We start from the raw sequence: 12,111 nt of genomic DNA on the forward strand, positions 1-12,111 counted from the left end.
TATTCATTCGGAATCAAGAACATGAAAATGCGTCCAATGTCTTACTATTGACATTATCATTGCCGCAGTGTGTTGTTGTCAGCCTGCTCCATTGCTGTTATGCTTAACATTATAGGCGTTCAATGACATCAGGCTTCTGCTTTTCATGGGAAAATGTCAAAATGTATGAATGTTAATTTATCACGTTGTTTCCAATGAAGGTTTGTAAGAACCCAAAACGTAATAACTGCCCATAACGTAATAACTGCCCATAACGTAATAATTTGGGCGTAATAAAACCCATAACGTAATAACTTGCCCATAACGTAATAAAAATTCCTTACCCATAACGTAATAACGTTCTGCCCATAACGTAATAAGTTATTACGTTATGGGCATGTTATTACGTTATGGGCCTTACACTAAAAAAAAGCTTTGATAATGTAATAACGATGCCCATAACGTAATAACTGCCAGTAATGCACAGATGACTTCAGTATTTGCAATGCACTTTACTATTGTACTGTTCATATTTCGTCTGACCTCTATTGTTGCAGCAAATAACAGTGACTGGATATTTAAGCTGGCTTGCGGAGCAAGGCCAGATTCTAGTAATCTCTAAGTAAAGTGTATGCTTGCTTGCTTGCTTTATTCTCTTGTACAGGGCGGTAAAAATAGAAAATGGATCTCCTCCTAGGCCTTTCCAGATAGATACACCGTTCAAACACTAAAACGACCGGCTCGGCTTGGAGATCATTTGTTCTGCTATAGCATGTCCGTGTCTCTTGTCGTTTTTCCGCTTTTTGGCGATTTTGTGCAAGTTTGGGTCCCCATTGAAAACAATGGTAGAACCTTCATGAACCAAGGTTCCGCCACTCTAAAGATCAGAGTGTAGGAGGCTTTTTTGTTCATAAAACATCAACACTTTCACCTAGAAGTTTAGTTGACGCATTGTTAGCGAACTCTATGGGATGTCTCCAAATTGTCAAAGTTTTATAGACTAGAAGCATTTCCAGAAAAGGCCCTTTATAAGGGTGTTAGAAGCATTTTTTAGTAAAAGTTGGGAACTTAGTTTTCTAAGACAATTAGAGTACCCTGAATTCAGCTAGCCTGGTTCCCAAGCTGAATTTTGAGTTTTTGACCATGAAATGGGCAAAAAACAAAATGGCCGCCGAAATTCTTGATTTTGGGCAGAATACGTTAGAAAGTATCACTTCTCCATGGAAATAAATGTGCAATGCTCACATATTTGCATTTAAGATGTATTCCTACACTTACACAAAGGCAAAATGTCATGGCAAAAAGATAAAAATTACTATAATTATGCCTTTTTATAATGTGATATCCTAGTAAACTGGCATTCAATAGCAATAGCCTCCGTAAAGCACATTATCATACACAATTGTCATTCAATAAGATTTGGAAAGAAAAAGAGAGAGAAAGAAGATAGTATTATCTAAAAAACTAAATATTGGAACATGAATATGTCCCCGGTTCTTTGAAGGAGATGAGTGAGCCATCTCTATGGGAGCCAAATCTCAGCTGTACGATTAGCTGAAGACCTTTGGAATCACGCCAAAGGTCCAATCAACTGCGTCGTGGGCGGGATGTCCACTTTCTCAAAACCAAAAATAAGCCACTTTGATGCCAAACCTCTCTTCGGCTGTCGGCAACGAGGGTGTCCTGAGAGATGGCTCACTCATCTCCTTCAGAGAACCGGGGACATATCAGTCGAATCGTTCGCATACAGTATCTATGGGAGAGTTACAATCACTCCCGATTGCTGGTCCAAACTAGGCAGAACTCCAAGAGCCTCCTGTAAGGATAGCGTTCCTATCACCCTACAGACAATCAGTGGTCGTGCCCAAAACCCTATGTTCCTGTGGCAATGTGGTCACATCTAGCCAGTAGAACCGGACAAAGGTGGTGGGGTTGGCCCAACCAGCCGCTCTGCACACGTCTGAAACTGCTGCACCCTTGAAGAGAGGTTAAGATGTAGAGAGCGCACTGGTAAAGTGAGCCCTAATCTGAGCCGCGGGTTGGCGACACTTGTACTCATATGCCAGGGCAATGGTTTGAACCAACCATTTGGAGACCTCTATTTTAAAACTGTGAGCCCTGTAGAGGGCTTGATGAAGCACACAAACAGCTGCTCAGTGTTCCTAAAAGAGTGAGTCCTGTTCATGTACATGCGTAAAGCGTGCACAGGGCACAAGTTGTGTTGTCCCCTCTCTTCCACGGATCTGAAAGGTGGTGTGCAAAAGCAGTTTGGAGAGACCCCTCTTGGAGGGGCTCGAAAGGGGCCCCACACATAGCCTCCAGTACTAGAGAGATATCCCAGGTGATGTAGCACGGGGCGTAAGTATCTAGTGGATGGGCACTCAGAGTGTTGGAACTGAATCCTACATGGCACAATGAAATCGCTGCAAAGTAGACTTAAATGGTAAAGCATTGTCTCCCCCCAATAAGTGTTGTAGAAAGGACAACCATCGGTACTGAACACTGAGAAGTTGTCTTGTCGCGTTGGTCACAGTAGCGTTCAAAGACAGACCACTTCAGGTTATACAGTGTCCCAGTAGATTGGGCCCTGGCCCCTTGAATTGTCCTGATAACGTTATCCAGAGAACCGGTTAGGTTCAAATGTTCCCTTGCCAGACTCATAGAGGCAGGTGGCCCCTGGGCTGAGGGATGTCCTCCTGGTCCGGTGCCAGACTCGAACCTGCAGGAGAGAGGAAAGTAGCAGGAGGGGCCGAAGCCCCTACGCTCTCAGCTGAGGCCCCTGAGCCCCGTGGGTTAAGGTTGGACAAACCCTGAGAAATCTCACCTCCTTGCAGGAGGGGAAAAAGGGAGGCGTCAGACGAAGGCGCTCGTGGTGTATTATACAGGACTTTTGGAGTCTACAAGCGCGCCATGAATGGTGACGGGGTGCGCTTTTGTGCCAAGTGCAAGGGCCTGCGGTGATTGCCAAGGCAGCTGCTCGAGCTGGGGAAGCCACATCAGCCACTAGGGTGGTGGTCAGTCCCTGCTGTATGAGATTCTCTGTGGTGGCAGGGAGTTGGGATAAAAAGTCGTCCACCTTAGGCGGGAGATCGAAGCACTTTGCCAGGGGGGAGTCAGAGTCTGACTCCACTGAAATGCGTTGCCAGTAGTCGACCGTAGTCAAGAGAACAAAGAGACAGAGCAGGCTAGAACTAGTCAAGCTCTCGTAACTCGTGTCGTTCAGGGTACTCGTGACCTTAGTCAGGAGACGTGAGTCCAAGGAACTGGTTACGCACAAATGTGTGTAAAAAACTTTTACTCCGTATTGTTTCTAATATGCGGTGAGTAGGTTCCGTCATTGTGAAGTTTCTTGCTGCCATGGAGGACACTGTACATTCCATATGTTTGATCTGCAATGTGTGATCTCAGGTTAAAAGAGAGTGTCCACCTACACAAAGCTGAGGCTGTCTCGGTGATCGCAATGATGCTCTATTATTGCCTGTGACATTCAGAATCTGGCTAAACTTGTATGTTCCTGTCCAAAATGTGAAGATATGACAATGCATTTGTATTCAAAGTATCAAAATGTGTGCAAAACGTGTGCAGTAGTGCATAGTAGGACTATTGGCAAATACAACGCAGCAGTCTGTTGTTCCTTTGATGACAGTGACTGATTGAACACTGACCAAGAAGTCTTCATGTCTAAGTTTTGACAGTGCAAGAAGAAAGCTAGGTCCGTGGCCTTTGCTTGTTTAGCATACTTATGCTCCTCTCCAGATTTTCCAAAGCATGATTCAGCAATGGGTGCTGAAAAAGTTGGTTTGAATGTCCTAGGAGTAATCCTGAGAGGATGTAGTTCCATCAGGGCATTTGGCACATTTAATGTAGGACCTATGTCTAGTGGACACCTCATATCTTTAACAGAATCATCAATTGGTTGGCCTCTCTGCCATGCTGCCATTTGTGTTGCATGGGAAGTATTCTTCCCATCAAGTGTTTCATCCAGGATGTCAATGTTATCACATGTGTAGTGGATGAATTTATCTGCCGCAATGTTTGTTGGAATAATGGCGCCACTCTCTTGGTTCAGTGTTTTTACGGTGATCTCAGCTAAGGAGGATCTGGACTTGGAGGACCTGGTTGTAACTCAGACAATGACCTGCCAGGTTGAATTGTCGTAATAGGTCTTTTACCCAATAGCTTTATGAAGAGTACAAGCAAGACCGACATGTTTCTGAGTCCATTTTTTGCCATCACTGACACAATAAACAAGGACTTAAGCCTCATTCAGAACTGTACTTTGAGCAAGTTTTTCCATCATCTTCAAGAGATGTCTGGCCACTAACAATCAGGCTGAGTAGCATGTATAGACTATCTCAAATGTATGCAATAGTATCTTATAAAATATGTAAAATATGTCTGAACATTTTTCAAAATGACACAAAATAACTTGTGTTTTATGTAATATCATGGTGTCATCTAGCGATTTCTGGACAGTTTTCAGAGAGCTAATAGCAACTTTAATTGATTTTTGGAAACACTAAATACTGCACATTATGCTAAGTATTTCTAAAATACTTATATCAATTTTCTTAACCATATAAACACACATAGGCTACAAATATCTTATTAGAAAAGCTTAATATTTGAAACGTTTAGGCTAACACCTACAATATTAGCATTATTAGCATTCTAGAAGCTATTTTATACTTTTTAAAATCCTCTATAGTAGATACATTCATCAAGAAACATTATTGGGACACAAAATGTTAGAAAAGAGCATTTATTTCCAAGTACAGCAATACTTGGTAAAAATGCTCTGTCAAAAATAGCGTATTTTGGCAGCCATTTTGTTTTTCAAATTTAACTGTCAAAACCTCAAAATCCAGCTTGGGAACCAGTCTAGTTGAATTCAGCACACTTAAATTATGTGAAGTACATAGGTTCCCAACTTTTACTAAAAAATGCTTCTAACATTCACAAATATGAAAAATGTGTCTAGACTCTGACTTTTTAAATGTCAGGTGTGTAAAAACGACAGGGCTTTTACATTGGTTTTCCCATTGAGGCTTGAAGTGCCTTTTTCAAGAGGTCAGCGTCCCACAAGAGGTCTATTTGTGACTGAACCGTTTAACCTATAAACTTCATTCAGAGACTGTTAGAGAGATCACACGTATGACTCCGATCTGTAAGCAGGACATGTGCCAATTCCTTTTAGTTTTTTTAGCAACATCAAGCTACCATACATCAAGCACCATACTAACTGCCATTCAGTCAATCAGAACAGGTGCAGCCAATATAGGGTTCCATCTCAACTGTCACTTTCTCTCACCATTAACGAGCAACTGCTCTGTAGTTCTAGAAGTCTATTGTTCAGCTCTTCAATGCAGGCGCGGAGTGGCCGTCGGGAGATCGGGGACTTGTCCCGGTGGGCCGCGGCCGTGAAATGTACACTACGTTCTTTGTGAACACTACGTTCTTTGCCGGCCCTGAAGTCTGGAGATTGTACTTACAAGCACTGACTTCCAATTTTCCACTTCCCTGTATTTCATATAAGCTGACTAGTCAGTATTTATACCGTATACCAGACGGCAATACCTCACTGACGGTGTCAAACAGTAAATTGGCCACACCCCTTCTCTACTGATAATTTTCATACACCGTAGATCGCGGAAGTTTACAAGATCTTAGTAACACAGTTTCGTTTTCAGTATCTGAAGAACATGTGATATGTATATTGGTTACCAAAGGATGGAAATATTAATACATTATGATTTATTTTCCGATTTCCACACGACTGTTACAGTTTACAGTCTTTCCAGTCCAGATTCACTTGCTCTGCGGTTATTGACTTGGGTTACGAACAGACTCCACCAAGTGGTAAGGAAGAGAACTGCACCTAACAGAAGCAATGGGTTTTGTTTTGATTTGTTAGACCTACCAGTATATCTCCTTATAGTCAAAATATTATTATTATCATACATATATTTATATGTGGTACATTTAGGATGTAGCCTATGTCTGAAGAAATGGAACCAAATAATTACCACACAAGATTCTGATGTGACCAGTGCTGGGTGTGTAGGCTAAACTGTGGATTAAAGTAGAGTGATTGCAAGAAACAAAGACATTTGCTGCGATGAAGACAGCGTTTTAAGGTAGGCCTACACCGTTTGGTTATACATTTTGTTGACTTATGGTTGTGGTTTAAAGTAGCTAGGTTTGGCTTATTTGCTGCATGGGTTTATTGCACAATGTAGACAGACTTTTTGTAAGCTATAGGCTACTATACTATACCTATTTAGTAAGCCTACTCTTCTAAAAATCCCCACACTCAAAACGTTGTGCCCATGCTCATCCTGTCTTCCTTAAACGATATTTCAATTTCAAACTGTCAAAATGACATTGGAGTGCACATTTGCATGGAACAGTAGCGTGATGTAGCCTAACCTAGTAGGCCTATGAATGCTTTGGACTGTGATGATGGCTCCAGTGGTGTAGTCTACTTTTTGAAGTGGGTATACTGTATATTTGAGCATTTTTTGATGTGTGTATAGTCTACTGTATATATTTGTGCTATTGTAAATAATGGATCAATCAATTTTAAGTGGGTATACTGTAATCCCTGAAATTTTGAAATGGGTGCGTATACCTGCGTTTTACATAGACTACACCACTGGTTGTGCATTTCATCAAGGTGTAGGCTACAATTCTCCACTTCAGGTTGATATTTTGACAACACTAATGTCCACATGTAGTACGACTGCAGATTTCGTGGCTTTTGTCTTTTTGGTTAGGAAACCATGTTGTTCGCTTTGTTTTTTTTTATAAAAAAGAGGGCCGCCAAGGGGAAAATTCTCCCGGTGGGAAAAGGTGGGCCACTCCGCCCCTGCTTCAATGCAATGTAATATTGTCTTGCTGTAATGCTTTTCTTAGGCAGCTGCTTGGCCCAATGGTAATAGTCCTGCAATATGGAGGTTGGGAGCTTGAATCCCACTCGGACTCATGTTGATTTTCAAAATTATATCATATGCAGTGTTCCTTATCCAATTTAAAAAATATCATGTATGTCATTTAGTATCAATGACAAAGGTGCTGGATTAGAGATATGGAGGTTGGGAGTTCGAATCCCACTCGAACCCATCTTGATTTTCAAAATTATATATGCAGTGTTCCTTAGCCAACTTCAAATACCATGTATGTTATTTAGTATCAATGGCAAAGGTCCTGGATTACAGATATGGAGGTTGTGAGTTCGAATCCCACTCGGACCCATGTTGATTTTCAAAATTATATCATATGCAGTGTTCCTTAGCCAACTTAAAATACCATGTACGTAATTTTGTATATCCCCAAAACGCAGAGCTACAACACTTTCAAGATGGCTGAATCCAAGATGGCTGAATTGTTTGGCCCATAATTTCTGACTGGGTGGATGGATTTTTTTCCAACATTTCTTTTAGCTTTGTTTTCTCAATAGTACTTTTTTTCATCTCTGCCCCAAAAGGCAAGCCCACTTACAGCATTTTCTGCGAGAATGCAATCTATCCTTATCCTCTGCATTTCCTATGTGTTCAATCCAATTGTCTAACTACAAAGTTTTTAGCTATTATAATAATGACAAATACATAGCCTACAGTATTCAAAATTTCAATTCCTTTAATGCAAACATTTGAACTGCAAATGCCATACATGAACTACACAAATAGTGAAATTAAATTTATTTTGTTTGTTATACAAAACATAATGTTAATTAAAATGACAGGCTGCTATTCTGTATAAAATTCTATTTTACCAGAATACTTTTCATCATATTGAAATGTAAAACACACACACATACTCTAGCATCCTCAACATAAACATTAGGTAAAATGAGTTCAACATAAAATTGGCATTACTTTCCATAAATATCATGGCTGAAGTGTTGGAGTGTGCTGTGATCTTGCTTTGTTCTGACTCAAACTTTTAAATGTAAAAAATGTAAACAAACAAAATATGCATACTCAGCATAAACATACGGTAGAATAACATCCAAATACTGTAATACTGACGTTACTTTTTCCAGTAAATGTCCTTGATCTTGTAAATTCCGTAGCCTACATGACTAAGAAGTATCCACGCTTTCATCCATTGGCTGTTCTCGCATAATAAGCCTTTCAGTCGTGTGCTGAGAGGGCTGCTGCGTCCAGCAGCCTTGTACAGCTTCATGATGCTTATTGTTATGTCACCTCCACAGTCGCCTTCAAGTAGGCTCTCCACAAGAGCATCTCATACATTTTTTTTGATTAAACATGGTGCACAGCTGACGGATCAGGTGTGACACTAAAGCGATGGTTCAGAGTAGATTCACCCTAATGCCATTTGAACCGTGACATCCATCCAGTAGTCCACCCAAAGTGTTTTCTGGCTTGGGCGAACATTAGCAGAGTTACCGAGTTATTGTATGGCTATTCCGAATAGCTTGGCTTAAGTGCTATTGGGCATTCACATACATCTCCAAACCTACCTCAGAAAATTAACATGTTATGACACCAAACTTCTACAGTAGTACAAATATGGTCTCTATTCACCAAACTAAGCATTTGGAAGTTTGGAAATAGTGCTGGAGTTTATTATTATCAACTCAAGCTGAATAGATTCTGTCCTGCTAAAGCTTTGCCATCAGGGGCAGAGGCAGGATCAACATCAGGGACATAGACTGAGTCACCATCAGACAAGGAGGCAGCTTCAGCACCATGGCAGAAAACTACTCCGAACCACCCCAAGCATGGCCATATCTTGTTCAAGGACAAAACCAATACTTTTCTGTAAAACCTCTGAAGGTTAATAGGGAGCTCCATGACACATGGGTTTTTCAGCACCAGGGGCAGAGGCATCATCAACATCAGAGACAGAGGCAGGGTCACCATTAGGGTTTAATCCCGGGACCCGGGATTCCCGGGAAATCTGATCAAAACAATTTCCCGTTTCCCGGGAAAGCCATGACGGGAAACCGGGAGAAAAAAAAAAAGTGCGTGTCTATTTGTTGTCCCAGCAACATAAGCAACAGTGCCATCTAGCAGCGGTAACACTTCAGGCTCATTTAAGCAGCAGCAGTACAGGCCCATTTCAGCAATGTCTGAGGTGCGCGGTTGACGTGTTATTTCATCCGCAACCGCTTTTCAGAATTTCTAATCCACCCGCCCTAATGTTTTTTCTCCAATTTCCAAAACCGAATCCGCCCGCCATCCGCCTATTAGTTTTTAGTATTTAAGATGCCTGAGGCACATAGTCGATCGTCTTTTTCAAGCAGTGCAGGTAATTTACATCTTGCCAGCCCATGTTTTAAAAAAATCTCTAATTTATAGCGATTCCCAACTTGTCTCCACCCATCGCACAACGTGAAAATTGAAACGTGTGGATGCTTTAATGCAGCCTAAATTTTAACAGTTTAAAAACATCCAGTCCAAGCAGCACAATCGAAACTATTGGCTATCTAGCTTACAAGTTTGGCTGGTATCCAATAAGACGAGTCAAGTGTCTTGCGAAGAGTGCAGAGAATTACGTCGCGCGTGTGTGTGTGAGCGAGAGAGGGAGCGATTCCAAACTTGTCTCCATCCATCGCACAACGTGAAAGTTAACGTGTATGCTTTCATGCAGCCTAAATTGTACCAATTTTGCCTCCTCCCCAAGCAGCACAATCGAAACTATTGGCTATCTAGCTTGCAAGTTTGGCTGATCTATCCAACAAGATGAGTCAAGTGACATGTCTTGCGAAGAGTGCAAGCGTCGCTTTGTGTGTGAGCGAGAGAACTAGAGAGAGAACGAGAGAGAGGCGCTTCCCAAAATCGCTCTGCAGAAAGGGCAAGACGATGTCTCCAAATATTAGACAAAATGCAGCTTATTTTAGTTAAGTAGACATCAGGAAAGTATTTTGTTTAGTTGCAAAGCCGAGCTGATTGGTTCATATTGCTCTGAAAGACACTGAAGTCTATGCCTATATTTTAATGGGTTTATTATGCGCGCGAGGTCACCTAACTGTAGTGACGCCCGGTGCTATTACCAGAGGAAAACGATAGCACTTGGGCAAACGGTAAAGTCAGTTTAGCCATGCATACCTGCCTATGATGAACCAGTTTTCTTGTTTGAAAAAACACTCTTCCTGGCGCTAAAGCAAACTGCCATTTCTGACTGACCCAGATGAAATCCCATGCACGGAACTCCACTATTGAGATGACATCGCATAGGCTATATTTCCCACCGCTTATCACAGTAGCCGACAGTGAAACATTGTTCTCATGAAGCTGGCGGTAGACGTGTATAGGCCTACTATCCACAGGTGAAGGACAATGTGCCATGATTTTGCGCACAACCTCAAACACAATTCCTTAATGGAAAATAGCCAACCCACTGTTGCATCAAACTTATAGGTGAAAGTCGTGAGCTCCACCAACAATCCACCGTCATTGATAAGCGCTGCATGCTGCGCACAGGCTATCATCTTACACTTCATTATTATTGTGTTGGTGGATAGGAGAGCTTTATCTTAATTCCTTTCTCCCAATAATGATACAAACAGTAACAACTTGATACAAAATGCCAGTTTGGGAGGAACAGTTGAATTATAGCCTCTACATGACTAGATCAAAAAATTTGAAAAAAAAAAAAAAAAACCCGGGATTTCCCGGGATTCCCGGGAAATGGGCCGTCAGATCCCGGGATTTGATTCATGCCATTTTCGGGAAAAATATTAAACCCTAGTCACCATCAGGAACAGAGGCAGGGTCACCATCAGGGGCAGAGGCAGGGTCAACATCAGGCACAGGGGCAGGATCAACATCAGAGACATAGGCAGAGTCACCATCAGACAAGGAGGCAGCTTCAGCTAAGGCCAAGACCTTTAGGTCTGAATACGTCGAACCGGACCGAACTGTTTGATATACCCACAAAAACTGAAAAGGGACTTGTGCTTCCTATGAGGACTCTTGTGCTTCCTGTGAGGACTCTTTTCAGTGTGTTCTATTTTTATTTTCAAGCAAAATAGTAAAATGGCTCCTGCTAGAAAACAGCCCCCTCTATTCTAATGAATCTATTCTCTTAATCCACTTCAATCTCAAATGTAAACTAGACTGCCTGTGCAGTCGCCTTCGACTGCTTAAGGTATATCCCCGAAACGCAACGCTTCCAGTCCCCCATCATTCCTACCACTCCCGTCCACCTTTTCATAAACGTATATGATAAATACAAAATATTAAAGAAATATATTTAATATCTATACATAGATCAATGACGTGCATAGGCTTAAAACCAAATGACTATTGTGAAAATGAAGCAAAAAATGGGGCAAATGGTAACACTGTTTTAATGGTTCACTATTACAGTGAATATACCACATTAGGTACAGTGTAATAACCATTGTAACAATATTTAATACCATGTAATATGAGTGTAACACCATGTACCAATTTTGTACTACATCATGTATTTTTGTGTAAGTGGTATTACATGGTATTGTATATTGTTACACTGGTATTACACTAGTATTACATGGTATTAAATATTGTACATTGGTTATTACACTGTACCTGGTATTGCATATTGTTACACTGGTATTATACTAGTATTACATTGTATTAAATATTGTTACACTGTACCTAAATAATGTGGTAGATTCACTGAAATGGTGAACTGTTAAAATAAGGTAGTACCGGGCAAATCAATCCACCCAGTCAGAAGTTATGGGCCAAATAAAAATTCCGCCATTTTGAAAAGGTTGACCTCCAAACTCAAATCAGTTCATGAACCTACCCTAGAGCATTAACACACCAAATCTGGGACAAATCCATCCGACTGGTCAGAAGTTATGAGCCAAACAAAAATTCGGCCATCTTGAATTCAGCCATCTTTAAAGTGTTGACCTCCAAACTCGAATCAGTTCATGAACCTGCCCTAGAGCATTCACCCAAAAAATCTGGGACAAATCCAAACATCCGTTCAAAAGTTATCGCTTTAACACGAAAGACCTTACGGCGCATGCAAAACCATTACATCCCCGACGCTCCGCGTTTCGGGGATATAAATATAGGCCTATTTCAAATAAATAATAAAATAAAAAAATAAATCAAATAAATTGTAAAATGTATTTTACAATGCATCACAATAAGATAGTATTTG

The 12,111-nt window shown here is 41.1% G+C and overlaps 1 protein-coding gene across 1 annotated transcript in view; it reads left to right on the forward strand.

Annotated features, from left to right (window-relative positions):
* Positions 1-12,111, forward strand: part of LOC134458630 (sushi domain-containing protein 2-like) — a 30,655-nt gene that overhangs the window by 5,537 nt on the left and 13,007 nt on the right. The gene's annotated exons all lie outside the window — the stretch shown is intronic.

This window comes from Engraulis encrasicolus, chromosome 11 (assembly GCF_034702125.1).
Source record: "Engraulis encrasicolus isolate BLACKSEA-1 chromosome 11, IST_EnEncr_1.0, whole genome shotgun sequence".
NCBI classification, from domain to species: domain Eukaryota; kingdom Metazoa; phylum Chordata; class Actinopteri; order Clupeiformes; family Engraulidae; genus Engraulis; species Engraulis encrasicolus.